The sequence below is a fragment of the Wolffia australiana genome, chromosome 10 (assembly GCF_029677425.1).
Source record: "Wolffia australiana isolate 7733 chromosome 10, ASM2967742v1".
Taxonomy (NCBI): domain Eukaryota; kingdom Viridiplantae; phylum Streptophyta; class Magnoliopsida; order Alismatales; family Araceae; genus Wolffia; species Wolffia australiana.
This window is the reverse complement of record NC_135844.1, coordinates 2,598,584-2,619,625: the sequence shown is the minus strand read 5'-3', so window position 1 is coordinate 2,619,625 and position 21,042 is coordinate 2,598,584. Positions and strand designations below refer to the sequence as shown.

At 35.4% G+C, this 21,042-nt stretch overlaps 1 long non-coding RNA gene across 1 annotated transcript; it reads right to left on the bottom strand.

Annotated features, from left to right (window-relative positions):
* Positions 1 to 12,471: 12,471 nt before the first annotated feature.
* LOC144708703 (uncharacterized) lies at positions 12,472 to 13,967 on the bottom strand. Its single transcript, XR_013582839.1, has 3 exons — positions 12,893 to 13,967; positions 12,763 to 12,814; positions 12,472 to 12,678 (listed from the first exon to the last, which is right to left on the bottom strand). It is a non-coding gene; the product is annotated as an uncharacterized LOC144708703 (long non-coding RNA).
* Between the last annotated feature and the right edge of the window lie 7,075 nt (positions 13,968 to 21,042).

Here is a 21,042-nt window from a genome sequence, read left to right as displayed (position 1 = left end):
AAAATCTGTTTCCGATAACTGGTTCAGCATCTATCCCGATATCGTGGCCGGGCTCATGAAGGGCGAACACTAGTCAGCGAAAACAATGCCTGAATTTTAAATGGAAAATAGAAGAAGTTGGGAATTATGGATAGGTAAAGCAAATAACCTTAGAATTCCGACAGATTTTCCTCGGGCCTGGCCATACAGAGCTTCCTCGGGCCCTAGAACACTATAGAGCATTGTCTTTTGGCAGGAGGAGACAATTGCACGGTGCCCTTTGCGAACGCCAACGGCAACCACGCAACACTCTCCCCCGTGTCTGTAGCGAATTCTACTATTTGTCGTCCATTCAGAAGAATGACTACAGCGTAAAGGAATAGACAAATGTCAAGAAAATACAACGAAAGCCATTTCTTTTCTTTGCCATATCACTAGCTAAAACAATGGTAGTTCGAACCCCATTGGAGGAATGGGGTAAATATCAGAAAAGCTGAAAGAAAATGAGGGTTCGGGCAGGCGATGGACTGTAGGAAGAAATTCGCTGCGGTTTCTTGCATGGATACCTCGATCAGATAAAGAATTGAGGAAGAACAGAGGAACAAATGTAGTCTTCTCCTGGTTTATTTAGCGAGGGAGTCCATGAGCTTATAAGGGAAGGAATCTAGTAAAGATTATGACGTTGGAAAGGAAGAAACTGATAAATGTTCAAATTTTAAGAATAAATAGGCTCCAGATAACGCATACTCACCCCTGGAGGTGCCCTCCAGGTCTAGCTTATTCCAACATTGTGTGTAGTTCAAATTTTGAACCTTTCTTTGCCTCTGAGATGAAATAAGCCATTCTGGCCAGCGTTACCCCATCGCCCATGTTTCATTCCCTTCAATGATGAAGCTTCATGGATTTGTCTGCTCTTGAGCATTTCAAGACCATTATATGTCTTGGGTCCCGACCAGCGTTCAATAGACTGGGACTGACATTAAGTGTAGACCCGTAGGGTAATTGAATGATCGTAGACTATACCCAGAATCTATTCCGAGTTATTGGTCAAGTACTAGATAGGCCATCTATTAGAAATTACTATGAAAATATAGCATTCATGAACGACTTTGATACAATAAGGGGCACACTGCGCAATGGTTCCAATCAAAGGGAGTAAGTGCTTAGTCATGGAAATTCAAACTCCTAGGCTCATTCAATTCATTAAAGTAACCAGATCTGTAGGGAGATTCTAGTAACTCCCAACTTTTCCCTACTAATAGTATCCGTTCTCATCTACTTAGCAGTCTATAGAGTACAAGAGGAACAAATAATATTCTTATCATTATCCTTATAGTCAGGTACAGTGACCAGATTCCTCTTCCCACATCAATAAAGTAAATTTGATTCTTATCAGAAAGTTCCATACCGTGTAACTACGACGCCTCCGTATCCAGCACTCAGACAGAAGTTATGGAGAAAATGAAGGAGATATCAGTGGAAGACTTCTAGATGAGATTACTAATAGAGGGAGTGGAAACTCTCATACATCAGGTGAGAGCAAAAATTGAACTTGAGATTGGAAGAAGGTCAAGTAATAAACAATATCGCACCATCCACACCCTAATTCATGATGTGAAGCGTCTCAACACTAAGGAAGCTTCAGACTAATACCTTCGAAAAGATTCATCGTAAAGAGAATGGGGTTAATGGGGCTTAAGAATATTCTTAAATATACATACTCTTCATTCCATGACTCATATTTTTAGCTTGAAAACCAGTTTGACACTGAGGAATTCCGAAATCAAGCCATTTGAGGGTAGCAACCAATTTATTGGAACTCTTAAAGAGATAAGGATCACCTTCTTACTCATTATGTGATCCATAATGTCTTATCCTTGGATAAATTTTCAAAAAATATTACATTCCTAAGGAAGAAAAAAATATATTTTATCAAATGAAACAATTTGTTCCATTTTCATAAATATCATGCAAAAATGGTGATAAAGCAATTTTACTTTCTTTCTAGAGTTCTTTTTTGGTGACTCTCTACTGGAAGGTTGATCCTTCTCGATTATTCTCTCCTCTAGGAGGGTGTGTCTCGTTCGGTGGATCCATTATTTCTCTCCAAAGCTTCTTTCTCTAGGCATTCTCCTATGTGATGGATATTACATGATCATCAAGCTCATCTTACATGTCATTTTAAGTTCATTTAGTTAAATATTTATTCATTAGTTTTCGTGTGTAATGTTTATAATGAAGTCCATGAATAATAATCCCTAGTGAATTATAATGAGATCATAACATAGTGATCACTATTTTTTAAACATGTGTTGTAAATATCCCTACTTGATGGATACTCATAATTGATATTAAAGTATCCAAAAATTATAGAACTGTTGTATACCACTTATTTGATAAGTATGCTTGACTCTATGACTGATACTTTGGAGTCATTAAGGATATAGAATGAGTTCTCTTTTAGGAAAGATTTCACTTAATTGATTGTCATGAATCCATTTATGATAATGTACTTTAACACCAATTAGTGGATTTGTGTCGCTGTCCTATAAGTAGCCCTTTTACTTGAGATACCAAAACATTATTGTAGATGTGTGGTTATATTGTGACTACCAGTTATCAGTCCTTGATCACCGCATTCAAACAAGTATAAGCTTGGATATAGCAAGAAATACATGAAAGTGATTCATAGGTCTAGATAGATTTTTTTGCTTTTGGGATGTGAGGATATTGACTCAAGGAAGAAGATACATTAAATTCTTGGTAAGGGTAGTGGATACATTGAAGAAGGCATTCTCTACCGGTTTCTGTTATGTATCACTACTAACATCAATGTTGAATTAGGGTTTCAAAGCAAACCATACCCTAAGTTTGTCTAGAGTCTCGTGCAGATGAAGGATTATACATACATATTAATTGGTGATGCTAAAAATGAAAAAGAGTATATTAATATGTTCTCACGCACAAATTGTAGCTTTGTGGACCATGGACTGGAAACTTAACCTACCAATCGAGTTAAATTGACATTTTATGAATTAATATATATGTCTGCATAGTTAATTAATAAGGTTGGCCAATAAATGTGATTAGGCAATTAAACTTATTAACCATACTGATACATGGCCCACAATGGTAACACCTGTAAGATCTATGGACGTTGGTGGATATACTTAATGTTATAAGAACTTTTATGTAAGCTTTAAAATAAGAAACCATTTTTCACTGCACACGCCAGCCAGAAAAAGCCCCCCATATTCTTTTCATATGTATGTACTCAGCTGACTATTGAGACTTAATGTTGAGGAGATCCATCATCACATTGATCATGTGGATACATTTAAAGAACAATTTAACCAGCTAGGAGAAATTCTTCCAAGGAGCAAGTCAAAGGTGTAACTAGTTTCGGACAATGTGATGTTATTATCTATGTTTTATCAATGATAAGTTATTTTTCAATCAATCCAAGAGCTACAAACAACATTGTATACAATCCAAGTAGTTAAGGTTTTGATTTGAAAAGGATTTCAATGCTCCAAATTGCATCTTAAAATTTGATTTTCAACTTTATTTAAGTCATTTGTGGGCTTAAGCAATGGCCAACACCTGTGCAAGCAACAACAAGTGTCAGCTTAAGCATTAGATGTCATTTCTAGCACTTGGTGTTGTTTCCAATCTCTTGCCCACTTAGGGGCATCTTGTGATCCCATTTTTTAGATCAAAGAACTATCTGCCAATGACCTTGTGCGGCCTTACAGACATGTTCCATGGTGCCCCCATGTTTGACGAGCCATCTTGCACATGCAACTACCCACGCAGTAGCTACCCATCCAAGATAAGCTCATGCATTCAGCAGCCGTCAGGTGGTCTGAAGATCGAATAAAAAAAATTCACTTTTAGCAGCCACCAGTACTAGGCAGCTAGTAGACCCCACAAATTGGGTCAAACCCAATCCACTTCCTAGGGGATAGTGAACCAAGTTGTTAGGTGAAAAAGTCAAACGTAGGGGTAACATTATGTCATTGTGAATTTAAGTTCACTCAATAAAATTTATAAAACTTTAATCAAGAATAATTTTACTACATAGTGATGAGAAAATATCATCTCCACAAATAACAGATATTCAGGAGATAGCTCTCTATATAGGGTGAATTCAAGCGGGTGAGAAGAAATATGTGTAGCATAAGAGATAGTGATCAAAGAGAGTGATAGCAGTTATTTAAGACAAATGGGGCGGGTATCATTCGAGTAGTGTATCATGCATGGAGCAAGTGACTTCTAGACAATACTGTGAAGGAGTGACAACAAGTCAAAATGAGAGCTAATGATAAGGATTATCTGATTTAGTGTTTTATAGTTTAGGGTTTAAAAAAACTTAAGACGGTGTGAAGGCAAGATGGGTTAGTCATGATAAATTCATGGACATTGTACATATATTTTAGATGCTTATGTATTGTTCATTTAGAATTTATCATGTTATCACCTGAATTAACTAAATATTTATGCACTAGCAAAAAATTCTAATTTTTGCACATTATGGTTATTTTTTACAAAACTCCTTGATTTATTTGAATTAAGCAGTTTGAGTACTGATGAGTATTCTAAAGTTTCACATGTGCAGAAATTTACAGGAATGAGAAGATGGTAATTCTTAAAGAGTTGGAGAATTTTAGAGTTAAATGATTCTCAAAAGGGGCCTGAAAGGAGCAAAGGGTGTTCTGGGCCTTCAAACGAGAGGTCTGAGGGGATATGGGCCACAACCTGGCATTCCCATTGGTCTTTAAAAAGCCTTTCAAAGAAAGAAGGTGAAGATTACAAGGGGAAGCTCTCAACCAATGGAGAAAAAGAGGCAATACCGCAAGAAAAGAGAATAGAAAAATGCCCAAAGGGGTATTTTAGTAATTCTTCGACTACATAAATACACCTTTTCTCCCTCATTTTCCCTCATTGTGGATGTGCTCTAGAAAGTGACTGAAGTGCAGGACAAGGCATATTTCAGAATCGAGGTTGTTCAACCTGCTTAATGTAAGTTTGTTGAAGTTTTCATTCAATCTCGTCTCCTGTTTGCATTGGAAAACACCTAATCCAAGAAAACTATAATGGTCTAGACTTGAGTGGAAACATTAAGGGCTCACCAAACTTGCATTGAGGTTTTAAGAACCTAGATCTACATTTTCCCATCATTATCTATCCATTTCGTTTTTAAAATCATCACTTTCTCACTCTAACCACTCATTTCCCTACTTTATCTCTCTAGAATTGACTCTTTATCACTCTATACCTTTATCCATATCACCAGGTTATCCTCTCAAAATTTCATAAAAAAGTTCCAACATTTAAACCTGCACATTCCATCTCAAACTCCCTCTACACCATTTCTTCATTTTCTATCTCTATCTCCACATTTCAACCTTTTCCCTCTCTAAACCTATTTCTTTCTCTCTCTAAAATCTCTCCCTATATCTGTCTCTAGATTAACCATTATTATCTATTTCAGTTCCCAAAAAATCACCTAAAAAATCATTTTTTAGCCTTTAAAAACTTGATTTTTCCTCATGCCCATGCCGCTATGCGCTGTCGTACGGCGTGTGCGCGACGGGGCCATTCTTCTGCCCGCCAGTCCATGCGCAGGCAGCACACGTACATGCCGGGTGCCCATTGTGTAGGACTTAGCCAAATCTACTAAATTCTGATTCAATAGGGCCAAGCCCAATAGGCTGACCCAATAGGCCGACTCGAGGCCAACCCGACTTGAAGGCCCACTGATTGTGCTCCGCCGCCACTCTGTCACCATTCCACTACCGCCCGCGATCATTGGAGCAGGTCTTTTCATTATTTTATGCATTTAAAAATTATAAAAATAGGAAAACTCATAAAAATTAGGAAAAATTATTTTTTGCATTTAAAAATTCCAAAAAAGTAAAAATCTGTAAAACTTAAAAAAAACATTTAGTGATTTTAAAATCTAAAAATCTATAACTCTCATTTTTAAGATTTCTAGTAATTTTTTTTGTAAATTAAATTCCATAAAAATTCTTAAAATATGTATTTTTATTATTTCTGGTGTTAATTAAAATTAGGAAAATTATTGTAAAATATTTTTAGTCTTTTGTTTTGTATTTCTACTTCAATTTAAATGATATAATTTTTTTAAATTAACTAAAAATCTAAAAAATCTCAGAAATTATATTTCTCACTTTAAACTCATTTCCTTCGTGCCACGCTTGAGAAAAATTAAATTTCTGCCTCTCTGTGGAACGACCCCTTACTTACCCTATATTAATTATAGAGTATTTAAGTTGAAATTTTCATAATTATTTTTTGTTAAGTATGAATTAAAACAATGACATAAAACCCTTAAATTTGAATTATCAGGTAGAAGTGACAAAATAAAACCTGGTGATCAAGGCAGTTGAAGTAGGTTTTCCTAAAATTTGACAGTTATGGATGACAGATATCAATGATAAGTGATCTACGTAAATGTGTTGAAGAATGAGCAATCTACGACAAGAAGCTTAAATTAGATCCCTATATTCCATCAGGATTAAGCCATCTTTCCAATGTAGATCATCCTCCCCACTTCTTTGTTCATCCTCTCCAAGCACTCGGCACACCAAGAACAAACTTGATATTAAATTTTCCTCTGAGTGTACATAAAGCTTTAGGGATGATCATAAAGCTTTAGGCTTAGACTGACTCCAAGTTCCCTTCATATCCATATTATATTAAGTGTGCATCTGGACTCATGTTCACATTAAAGAAGGGGAATGTATTTTATGGATATTTGGTGGCCATCAAGCGTGATCACACCTCTACGTCTTTATTCATGTTCATTCAAAGAAATATTTATTCATTTTTATTTATGTTTGATGTTTATAACTAAGTCCATGAATACATGCAGTGACATGATGACTTGTGATGAGATCATAATACATTAATCACTAGTATTTAAGCATGTATTCCATATATTCATTATCAATGAATAGTTGATACACACATCAAATTATCCGAATTGAATAGGTCAATATGATCCTACTTATACTATAAGTATAGCTGATCATATGGCCGTTAGTGTGGAGATATTAAGGACACCTAGTGGGTGATCTTTTGACAAAGAGCTCATTGAATTGATCCGTATGAATCCCTGATTGGTATTATAGCTAAACACTAATCAGGTTTATTCATGGCACGGTCATCTAAGTGATCTGTTGACCAAAGATACCAAGGACCTCTCATGGATGGACGACTATTTTTTTACTATGGCTTACAATTTGCTAATCATGCAATTCAAACAAGTCTTAGCTCAGATCCAGTAAAAAGCATATAGAGGTGATTGAGTGGTTATCATCTATTCCAAACTCGATGGAAAAATTTTAAAAAATTTTTAGCAGTCAATGTCGCGAATGTATTTTGTTTAAATAATTTTTTTTTTTAATTTTCATGGAATTCAATAAGACAAATCATGAAAGTAAACTATAAATATGCCTAACATTTTAGTCTAAGAATATGATGGAAATATTAATAAAACAGAACAATGTGACTTATTTAATCTAGAAAGTAAAATATGATCAGTTGATACAGGGATGTTACGTCTTACAAAAACATGTCTTAATTGTCTCTATAAATCATATACAATATTTTAAAATAAGTATAATTAAATTGAAGAAGTTCAGCTGGTGAAAGGAGGAATCATGGAGCTTCAAATATCTGATCATATGAATGATAATCATTTAATCATCACTTGATAGAAGAGAAAGTGGCAAAATAATAATTGTGGTATTTTATCACCAATTAAGGGCCTGAGAGTTGTAACATCTCCTTACTAAGCTCCAATTTGATTTTGGGGTTGTTTAGCTGCCTCAAAGGATATGAAGGATTCCATGCTGCATGACGGAAACATTTTTCTTAATAAAGTGTCTTATTGAGGACATGGAAGTAGCCAAGGATTTTCATTATATCCAATCATAATGTAAAACTACTCCTTGTCACTAGACATCCAATGTCATACCAAATTTATTGTCAGAAGCCACACTGACGATAGGATATCAAAGGATGAAAACAAATATATAACAGCATGCATAAGTATCATGCTCGTGTGTGTCACGGATTAGGTGTTATTTTGTGGGTTTGGAATGACCCACAGCCCAAATGATATTACCTTAACAGGATAATAAATCAAATCATACCTTAAAATTAAATATGATAGACATGGGTGATCGAAACGCCTAGTGCATAGTCATAACTGCTACCACTTATTGATTCAAAACAAATGTTGGAAGTTTCACACAGATTTTGCTTCTAGACATATCCACCAGGATTTAAATAACATTAAGACATGAGGGATCTCAGGAAAAATGGGCAAAAAAATGAAAACCCATGGAGATTCTTCTAAACCTTGTGTGTTAACCTTCCAAGTCATAAAAAGATGAGTAGGTAATGCTTTTATATGTAGATATTTTGATGTCCTAATTTAGTTATGATTAATTGAAATATTTAACATATATGTTCAAAGACAGGTAATATTGATAGTATGATCTCCTCACCATGTGCTAAATAATGAACATATTTTTGGATTTCATTTTACACACTATACATGAATAATAATAAACATGATTTGTATACATGAATTCAAAGAATATTTTCATATGTAATTAGATTGCATTACATGTAATAGCAAAATCACTTAATAAATAAATTAACTTTCAAATCATACTCCATGCCCATTGATAGTCTCAGGCATTTAAGTTAATTTTATTATGTTGAAGATATGGTGTAAATAACTCAAGAAGGAAACTAGGTATATCTGATGAAATATGTGTTTAGTATGCCAATTACACATGTTAGCTATTTTTCTTCTCCGATTGGTACAATGTATTCATATTGAACAAGGGTTTCTTATAATACAGAAATCACTAGGTTTTAAACATATGCGCCAAACATTTCTATTCGAATGGTATTCAATGACATTAAAATGCATTAATGGAATAACATTATCTAGTCCCACTCATATGAAAAGTATGGTCAAACAAACAGCTATTAGTGTGGAGTAATTAAGCACAGATAGTGGTGCTTTTCAGGGAAAACATTCACTGAATTAATACATATGGATCCTTGAATGGTAGTATAACAAACTCTTTAGCAGGCTGAGTCATGCCACTGTCATCTAAGTGGTCCTTAGACTTAAGGCAAAAAGGAAATTATGTTGAGGCACAATTTTATTTAAACTATGACTTGCTAGTTCATAATCATTGAATTTGAAACCATTTTAGCTGAGATGCAACAAAAAGTTAATAAAAGTGATTGAGGGATGAAATGTGATCGTCCACATTTTCGGTAATTTGAGAGAGCTCTGGTCGATGATGTGATGAATTCCTTAGCCAAGGTAATTTAATATCAAATGAGAGTTATCTGATAATATCCATGTGAATCAGTACTAAAACGGATGATAGAATAGGGTTACACAGTGGATTATATCATATGTCATCATAGTAGCAGCATGTAGATGAGGGATTATACAGGTATAATAAATGGTGATAATAGAATTTCTATGAGAGAGTCGCTATACTCCTTTGTATTTCTATGTGTGACATGTAACTTTCCATACCATAGGCTTTCAACTCAACCAATATGTACTTCATTACTTTATCTGTAATTGGGTTAAATCAATACATTATAAATAAATCTATTTAAAATAGCTTATGGATATTTTTCCATAAAGCCAAACACACTTCCATGTTATTTTAATTGAATTAAAATAAATGGAAATTTAATATTATTATTTTTTGGTGTTTTTACTGAAGTCCCTTAATACATCTAATGACTTAGTTTATTATAATCATAGAATAATCAGTTATCACTAGAGACAGACAATCCATGTGTTCGGTTGATCTTGTGGTAATGAATGTAGAGACATTGAGGACAGATGGTGAGTTTTATTTAGAGAAAGAGTATGAAATGATTGATATGAATCCATAAATAGTGATGTACATAAGAACCAATTAGGGGTATTTGTATCATAATCATATAAGTGGCCTTCAGACGTGAGACATCAAAGACATCTTGTGGATGGATTGTGAGTCCTTATTCATAGGATTTAAATATATTATGAGTCCTTCTGTTGAATATAGCAACAAGTACATGAAGATGATTACATGGTGAACATGGGCTAGTAGACCCTTGTTATATGAGGAGATTAACTCGACAAGCAGGATACATTGACCTCTAGCTGGGAGTAAAGGAGATATTGGATCGGGTATTCTCAAATGGTCCTTGTATACAACATTACTTAGTCGAATGGGGGTTTGGGTTTTGATGAGTAACCATACCCTAAGTCATTCAGGACTCTTGCCCATATCAATTATAATACATAGACCATAACTAATGGTGCAAAAGGTTCAACAAGATAGTTAATTTATTAATCTATGTATTCTAGAAAATGGGATGTCAGCATACTGATACGTGGGCCTAAATGGTCACATGCAAGAAGATCTATGGATGTTGGTTGATATATTTAAGTTATAAAGGATTTTAAAGGCTCAATTTAAGTATAAATAGGGGGAACCCATTTTATGTGCCCATGCCATCCAGACCTTGCCTCCCCACTTTATTTGCTTCTTATGAAACCATTTTTTCCATTGGTAATATTTGATGGTGATACGATCTACAAGAGTTTCTAGAAGAATTGGAGAAGTTGAAGAGAAGATCTAACATTCCATCAATGGTTTGGATATGTCTTGAGGTTGGACATGTCAACAGCTTTAGGAAAATATTACCTGGAGCAAAGAGAGAGTAGAAAAAGTTCCTCACAAGGTCATAGTATCAACCTCTTTATTTCAATCTAACTTAATTCACCATTATCTTTTGCATTTAGGGCTTTAAAATTTTAATCAAGAAAAAGAAAAATTCCATCGAGAATTAGGTTTACAATGATTATAGAACCATTCAAGATATTAGTTAAAATGATACATGGTCTTGTAGAGTTCCAGGAAACTGGTTTTTAGACTGTAAGATATATTTAAATTTTGCAGTGTTTTGTTGAAAATTTGTGTTCTGTGTAAATAAGGTAAAATCCTGAAAATTTTTCATGAAACAAACATTCTTGACGTTCTCACTCTTCTTCACCACTCTCTTCATGCAATTGGAAAGACCAAAATGATGTAGGATCAACGCAAGGCTCAACAAGATGAAAAGAAGCAGATTCAAGAGTCGAGTATTATGAGGGAATATCTAGAGGCTAAAAACATGATTAGTTAAGAAATAATATATTCAATCAAGGTGATTAAATATCAAAGTCTTCCATTTTTATAAAGCTTTGCTATGATTCTTTGTGTTCCACTACAACAATCATATATGGATCATGTTGATCAATATCTCCAGCCCCAAAATGTATACGCTGATGTGCTTTTTACTTCTAGTACTAGATGTGGTTTCAAAAAATTAAGCAGTTAGTAACACACCAATTAATGGGTGATTTCCATGAAATTTAAGTATGTATGGATAAAATAAGTATAAATACATGTTATCAAGATTGAAATGATAAATCTTATTTTCATACTAAAATTCCGATTTTATGGATTTAATGGTATTTTATGGATTTTTCTGACATCATATTCTTAATGAAATTAGTTTTATGATATGGAATTTTTTTACAATTTTTTTTGACATTATACACGTAGAGATATTATTAGTTAAGTCAGAATATATATTTATTATATTTTTATAACATAGGATTTATATGATAAAGATGTATTAATTCCTTGTCATCTTAAAAGAGTGCCCCGCCAAATCTCGCCATTCAATTCGATTGAATGGTGGCCAATCAAAAGACCCAATATAAATTACAATAAATGTGATTTCAATATTATGATAAGAACAGACTATATAAACCATTTAAACGTCAAATATTGATGCAGTACACGTGGGGCAAATGTGTATCACCACAACTGATTAAAAAAGAGAATAATGCTAATCTGGTGTGCAAAAATGTGTCGCCACGTCTTGGAATTATTGGTGTTCTTGAGCATCTGATCATGAGAGATTAGGTACTCATGCCAATAACTAAATGTTGAATATTCAATATCGTAATGGTCAAAAGAAAATAAGGAAGCAACATTAATGATGATGAGGAGAGAGAAAAAATGGACAGCAAGGGTTGGTCAAACTTCAAAGCTTGACATTTTGATGTAGAAGGCCAATGGAGCTGTAATTGTGAGAGTCACTTCATCTTTACTCCCTCTTTCCATTCATTCTATCTATGTATAAATATAGGCATGTATCCTTGTCAAATTCATCCATAATCTTGGTTCCTACACTTGTGGGCTAATTGAAACCTAGTCAGGTTCTAAGATCTATCAACCTTGTTATTGGTGTCATGGATGTGTGAGAGGATACCACATAGAAGATGAGCTTACATGGACCCACATATTGCCATGATCTTAGAAGAATGCAAGGATCATCGCCTGGTATCATCGTTAGTGATGTAACACGACGGCCGGGATCATTCAGATCGTGTTACACCACAGAACACAAAATAAGGATAGAAAGTAATGCATATAGTTTAAGAAATAACGAGAAGTACAACGATCGTCGAATGACCCGAGACGTAATTCAATTGAACAACACCGGACGGGTTATGACACGGTTAAGCTCCGGATGATCCGCCGGATCAGCTCAAAGTCAGATGGGTGGGGAACAATCGTCATCCTGAGGTGACCACACCGTCGACGTGTTCGAACAAGTCAGGTACCGTCAAAGAAAATCTTTTAACACAAGTATGGTGGCTAATACCTAAATTCACACCCAAACTCTCTCTGGGCAGCAGAGCATTCGTAAATCAGTACTGAAAGAAATGATCACCACTTTAAATGAAAGAGGAGATGGAACCTGGGTTCAAATGTCACCGAAGGATGAAGTTAACCTCGTGCGAATAAGAACAGGTACGACCAGGAAGTAAATGAGTCTAGCAGATGTTTTCTCTTGGGATAACAGATGATTCCCGATTGATAATTCCAGACGGTTGACCCAATTAATTCCCAGATAACGATTCGATCGGCCAGCCAAGATAGGTTGGAAGTTAACCGACCTATATCAACCGATAATATGCTCTACATGAAGTATATCGGCAGTTGTCGTCGATGACCCCAGTTGCTCCGAGGTAAGGGATGTCGCCGAGAGAACTAGGCGCCAAAATCGCCACAATCCTTCTGGGGGTCCAAACGAATGAAGTCAAGGATCAAATTAGATTTTGGAATCCAACGGCCACGGTGTTGATCGTTAGATACTTCGTCGCATGAGGAATCCAATGAAGTGAATGGATCTCGCTATTCCAACTCCAAGAGACATCGTTGGAAATGGGAAGGAAAATTTTCCACCGTAAGATATAGATCGATGAGAAGATGGCCACAACTATCGTCGCCAATCGTTGTCTCATAGGAACATCGACGCAGACGATCAAGTGGTTCAGATTCATGCAGATAAGGGATGAACGATACCTGCAAATTTTTCTATGTCGACTTGAAAGTGAACAAAATCGCTAACGACCTGGACAGAACTTCCTGCTTGTGTGATCGGAGGACACTAGCAATCTTCTAAAAGTTAACTCGAGTATTAAAACCAACCTGACTCTCCGGAGGAGGAGAATGAAGAAGAAATCCTTATTTCAAAACTAATCCTTTGGAAAGAAATCCCAACGATTGCGGAACAGGCCGCAATAACTCTAAGAAGAAATCCTCGATGGGTTAATATTCCCTTCGTAAGCAATGGATCCTGACCGGAGATGATTCGGTGAGGACGCACTCTAACGAATCTTCAGTTTATTTAACAGCCATTCTTACAAGGCAATAGCATGGTCACTCGGTGGAAGAGAAGGGGAAGACAATATTCTGACCCGAACAAATGAGAACGACGAGATCTTCTTCTTTTTCTTCAACAAAAGATGTAAATAACTGACAACAAATGAAACGAGATCTGGAATTTCTGTGAAACAGGCATTGAACGGGACGTTCTTCTTCTCCTCAGAGAAGAACGCGATCTGAACTCTAATCTATACTACTATAAAGCAAATACATGTGCGCTTCTGGCCTCTGATTGGCTGAAAAAATAGTTGAAGAGAGAGAGAGAGTGTGAGAGAGAAGAGAGAGAGAGAGTGAGAGAGCTCACGTTTTTTGCATCACACCTTTATTTGTTTCGATAATCGGTATGTCTGATCGTTAATTTTTTATTTCTACATGTGCGTCTGAACCTCATCGGCATTGGGGGGCAGGGCGGCCAACGATCACGGAGAACACGCAAAGATCAAGAACAAGAAGAACACTATCACGGAGATAACCACCGGAGGCGAAAGGCCAACGATCCACCGGCACTCTCTCTGCCGTCGCTTCTTGAAAGACATTCTGAGATAACGACTGTTCATCTTCGCCGGCCACCAACAAAAACTCTCTCAGAACAAAGAAGAAGATCACAGAGGAGAGATCGAGATCGACATGTTCTTCTTCCATTTCTTCTTCCAGCCTTTATAGGCCGGTAAGAGTGCTCAGATTTTGTTCTCAGTGATTCGATTAAACATACATTTCATGTTTCATGCTGGATATAGTTCGATCATAAGTGCAATTCAAATTTAGTTTTTATGATTTCGATCACAAGGGCATTTTAGTTTTGTTTTCGAGGATTCTATCAGAAGTGCAATTCAAATTTGATTTTCAACTATTCATTTCCAACAATTCGTTTTCAACTATTCGGGAGGCAACTATTCGTTTTCAACTTCGGAGCAGCCTCCGAAGAATTCAACCACGGTCTTCATCATCCTCAATTCAACCGCCGCTTCCTTCTTCTCCCCCACCCATTCTTCCTCGCTCTATCTACAGTTTATGGTTAGCGACGAGACCGCAGCCTTCTAATTGCTCAGGGCTCCTCCGACACGCTGTCGATCTCCTTATGGATTCAAGTTGTTTTTGAATGCAATAAGAGTAGCAATTCAAATTTTGTTTTTGATAATTCAAACAGAGGCGCAATTCTAAATTAGTTTCCGAAATTTCGATCGAAAATAATTTAAATTTCGTTTCTGATAATGCTCTCACAAGCGCAATTTTCAGTTAGTTTTAGAAGATCCGATCGGACACACAATTCAAATTTCCTTTTTAAGAATTCAATCAGAAGCCCAATTCAAATTTATTTTTTGAAATTTTGATCGGACATAATTTAAATTTCACTTTAGAAAATGTTCTCAGAAGCACAATTTCAAGTAAGTCTTCTAAGATCCGATCGGACACACAATTCAAATTTCACTTTTAAGAATTCGATAAGAAGCGCAATTCAAGTTTTGTTTTCGAATGCGATCTGGGTGACAATTCAAATTTGTTTCTGATTATTCAATCAAAGGCACAATTCTAATTTCGTTTCCGAAATTTCAATCGGACATAACTTAAATTTCGTTTTTGAAAATGCACTCAAAAGCGCAATATTAAGTTAGTTTCGAATATCCGATCGGACGCACAATTCAAATTTCCCTTTTAAGAATTCGGTCAGAAGCGCAATTCAAATTTAGTTTTGAAATTGTGAGCATTTCAATGATACTTAAGAATTACATTTATGAATTTCGAAATTTCTCTCCACCCAAGCGAGCATTGCGAGCGGGCCACGCTAGTCCCTTTATAAGAAAAGAACATTCTAATAACTGCAACAGTGGCTCAAAATACAAGGCCTTCTCTCCCACGTCCACCCCACCCCCTTCATTATAGAGAGGGAATGGCAGTTGTGGGAGGCCAAATCGGCCCCCCTTTGAAGGGGAAAGCCTATTAAACTTCCCTTTAAAAGGGATCTTTAGGGGGAAAAGAAGCCCAATATGGGTTTCCTCCCCCTAAAGATGGAAAATAATCATAATTAAAACTAAAAAACACAGGCAGGAGGCTGGTACTCACGCAAGAGGGGCCTCCCGACAATCCAAAGATGATGAAAAAGAAAAGAACATAAAGACGACACGGCACGCTCCAAGATGACGCGAATGCCACTTCAAACCTGAAAGTGGAAGTGTGGGTTCTTCACGTCGGCTCAGGCTCCGCATAGGGGCTGGAGACGAATCTGGACTCGATCAACTAAATGGTCATCCATTAGTTAGGTTACAACCATTTAACCATCATGTTCCACCATCACATCATGTCATTATACTGTCTGATCAAATATTACCCCTTTCACATCACCGAATCATTTTCATCTCATCTGTCACTTCTCTGACAGGATTCACATTTTCCTTCTCACTTACTATTTTAAAACTCTGATTATCAATATCTATTATCAGCTTAATTTTATAACTAATTATCACTCTCTCCCTTTACATTTTACCTGATATTTTATACATATTGCATCTCATCTCATTAATCCATATTTAGAAGAAAAATCTGTAATTACCATTCCTTGTGAAGTCGATCTGTACTCTTCATTCATTAAAGTTACTTAAGTGAGTATATGTTTATTGTTTTATTGATTAAATTTAAAAATACCAACGAAAATGACTGAGCCCCATTCATGCCATTTAAAATTAATTTAGTAGTCTAGTCTCAAAAAAAGTGCGAAGACATGTAAACTCTTTTACTCACCAAAAGGTAAATATTTGCTGTTAAAAGTAAAAAAATACATGTTATTCATTTCACATGATTATAGATGAAAACAAATACAATTCAGTACTGACTAATTTAATTTATTTTTTTAGTTTACTAAGTGGATTATTCTTAGTATTATCTTTGTTTTATAAATATTCAGAATGTGGTGAGAATAAATATTAAATTTCACATGTGAACCGATGAATGGCCAAAAATATGATGTGTTTCAACATGAATTACCTGTGACATTGGTATTTAAGCTTATGCAATAGAATTTATTAGTTTCCATTTTATAAAAATGCAGAAATAATGGAATAAGAAAGGGGTCGATTAGTCAAAAATTCACATTAGTTTAAAATTTTCAAGAAATCTAAAAATAAATAACTACTAATATGATTTCAAAGGATTCTATTCATATCATGAAAATTTTATGAATTTTAGTTTTCAGTTGTATAACTTCAGAATTTCAATTTAACCAAAATTTTAGATGACACTTAAATTAAATTGAATAACTCAAAATTTATTCAATTGAATTTGAAGCACTATCCATCCAAAATTATATATGTATAAAATAGAAAATCATATTCATGGTCAAGATGAATATTTTTTGTGAAAATTTAGGGATCAATATGATACAATGACTTTTATTTTTGAAAAATTAAATTACAAATTTAGATAGGTTAAGTATGAAAATCATTCAAGAGAGGGGAATAAATGAATATTTAGACAACATTAGATTTTTAATGAACTTTGAAATGGATATTGAAATCTAATATAAGGATAGAGATCAGAAATAGGAGAGAATGTTTTTTGTACTTTAGTCTAGATGTTTACCATATTGAATGATTTTAATCTTTAACACTCATCTAAGGTCTGGTATATTTTCCCACATCCTTGTCTTTTAGAGATATTTAAGAAGGAAATTAAAAGAGCATGGAGAAACTCACAATTTGAGTCCAAGATGCAAGAAACCTTTTGAATCCAGAAGTTGTTGTGTTCTCCCAGGATAACTAGGGTATGAGCATACTTCCACAAGGTTATTACCTCTTCTTATACTTATTTTTATAATCTAGTCATATTGATCAATCAAGCACCGCTTGGTGCTGACAGGTAGATGTGGTCGTTGGCGGTCCTCTGTGGTCACCGATGGACGTATTGCTAGAATCATGTTCGTGCCCAGGGCTTCGACTGTCGTCTTGATCTGAGTTGTCGAACCGCCCTGGGGCTTCCGTAGACCGAGTCGGTCGGATCCCTTCTTCCTTGGGCACTCTTCTTCCTCTTTGGATCGTCTTGGGGCTCTCTTCTTCCCTCTGGATCATCCTTGCGCTCCCTTTCCTCCTCGCCTTGTCTTCTCCTTTCTTTCTGATTGAGGGGTGAGACCAAGAAAACACAAAAAAAACTTCACGATATGAATTCCTGGTCTAAGGCCATTCCTTTATAAGGGGAGTTAATGGGCCCTAGGAGGACCCATAAGGAGGAGGAGGAGAGGGGGGGGAGGTCCATTTAGGGGGCCCTTATATAATGGGCCCCCCTTTACAAAAATAAAGGAAAATAAACATAAAAAGAAAGGGGGGAAAGGGAGGGGGTCCAAATGGCTAAGGGCCCCTCCCGACATGATGACAAAGACACACGGACAAAACAAAGGACGCATCGCGCGGCGACGAAGGCAACTAGATGAGTCTGAAAACACGAAATGCAACTAATGAAGAAGACAAGAAAATTCAAAACACAAAAAAGAGCATAATTCACCCGAGCTGTCGACGCTGGGTGTCTTCGTTGGCGCCTTTCCGTGCCGGTTGCCTTGGCGGGCAGTCGACGATGGTGACGGCCGTTCAGATGACACCTTCGACGGGTTAGGATGGCGTACGCCATCACAGCATAATGATTGAATTAAATAATATATTTGAATAAATCATTAATTATTTATGTGATGTTTCATTGCCCTGCAGGGCACATATATTTCCACCAAAAATACATAAGAATACATAAGAATATAACTTAGTAAAACAAACCAAAAGTTTATCATTTTATCCTTGAATCATGAATAATTCAAGCCCAAACCTGGAAATTTTTATAAATTTTGGTATATAGCATGTTTGATTCACTATTAATGAATTTTTAGTATAATATCACATTTCAAACTTCCTTAATAAGTTTCAATCTCTCACTTTGTAAGATACTCATTTCCAGGTTATTATAATTATAAATGAATTTGATTTAAAGACATGAGAACTATCAATCCCTCAGTTCAACTTATTCAAGAATCCCATTTTTTATAGTGATGCTGAATAACGTGTAAACCTGGCCTAATTTTATTTCCAGCCCGGGGTATGATGGAAATATAAAATTATTATTGATGCATACTTGGGGGCATTTAATTTTGGATTGTACAAGAGTTTTGAGCCTTTCATTATGAGTAAACTACCCAAATCACTATTCTCAAAGCATGGGGAGCATGCCAAGGTAATTCTAGAAGTAGTACACTCTGATGTGTGCATGTCCAAAAAAGATGTGGTTGTTCTTTATTCATCACCTCCACATATGATTTCATTATACTAGGATGGGTATATTAGGGATTTATGCGTCATAAATAATTGATAAATTCAAGGATTGTATGAATGAAGTAGAGATATTATGTGGAAATGGTATCAAAGCTCATCAACCAGAACAAGGAGAATACTACCTCAATACAGAGTTCATTTAGTTCCCGAATGATTATAGCATTCTAAGTCAACTAATTCCTCATTGATGAACATATGTGACTCGCATGCCAATCACACATTCCGCATCTCTTTCATTCTTCATTAAAACAATCTATTCATTATTGTGCACATGTGATCCTTGTAATGAAGTCCATGAATGCGTGAACAATGAATTAGATGTGGAATACATGATTGGTTTTTTGGCCATATATATTATCATCACACTCATATCTCATTCATTCTTCATTATAACAATCTATTCATTATAATCAATGTGTGATACTTGGAGGGTGAACAAGTCTCATCAAGTCAAAGAGGAAATTCATCGTGTTAAGGATTGTGTAGATATATCTATCTAGAGGCTGCACATATGAGCAGCGCTACGTGTATCACTCTATGATCTGAGAAATCAAGAATCCAATCTGTGTCGACCTGATTTGATCAAAGGTTTTATAGATGTCATTTTGATTCCGTTTTAAGTCTTCTATTAGGGGAATCCATTGTATTCCATCCAGATCAAGGGCAATGGAAACCAACACTCTCTACACACCACATATGAAATTGGTGTCAAAGAGGAGAAATTATACCCTGATGGCAATTATGCGATTCATAATGAGCTTATGAAAATTACTAGTGTCTGTTCTGGGACAGGCGCTTAAAATAGTGGCACATATTGAAACTTTACCTAAAAACTCTGTGACTTCCATACCATATGATATGTGTAAAAGAAGTAACCAACGTTTAATATGGGAGTGTCCAGGTCATGTGAAGAGGAATGAATACAATAAGCTAGAAATATATATTGGGTTATGTAGATTTATGAGATAACCAAAATAAACATGTTCTGCTACCAAAAGATAATGGGGATAAATTATTATTAAAATAAATTCAAAGTTTAAACATGAATTATTCATCACTTGTTTCCACAATATGCTTAAGTCCATACATGATAAACTCAAAATTAAGGTTTTAATTTATGTCCTTGTTTGCTTTAGAGTTTAATCAATATTTATATAAAAATTAAAATTAAAAAAATAAGTCTTGTTAGTATGATTAATGATCATTCCATAGGATGCTTTGATTAGGAATTTAAAGCTCATCAAATGGTGATTAGAAAGCTGAGAGGGGGATACTTATCAACCATGAGATGAATATGAGATGCAAATGGTGAGGTATAGAGATGATATATTAATATAAAGGACAGAGGACAGTAGATAGTGATGTGAGAGATGTAATGGAAAAGAGCAGTGGACAACGAAATGAAGAATTAATGATGGGATGAGGAGAGAGATACTGGTCTGTGTAAATGTGTGGATGGCCACAAATGTTTATTCGAGTTCAGTGATGATGGGATGATGAGACAAGGTTACAAATCAAAGTTATGATAATTGGTTAAAAGGTGATAGCCAAAGATTTAGATTGAAATCACAATGATGGAAGGTGATGTATGATGGAATAATATAGACACCCTAAAAAAATGATGAAGACAACGCAATGTAAGGAAAGAAGAATTACCATAGGGGCTTACTTGCCAGCAAGACCATGGCTTTTGCATATTTATTCAAGCTCTTCTACTTCTCTATTTCTGCTCCTATATCATTCAAGACACAACAAAATCATTTGAGAGCTCCCTCAAGGCATTCTCTTTTCATCAGCTTACAAGCATACAAAGGACATGTTTAAATAACTAATGCATTTCTCATGTTGCGTCAAGGGTTTATGTCCCTAGGTTCTCGATAAGTTTTTCCAATGACTGGAAGTCAATTTTCATT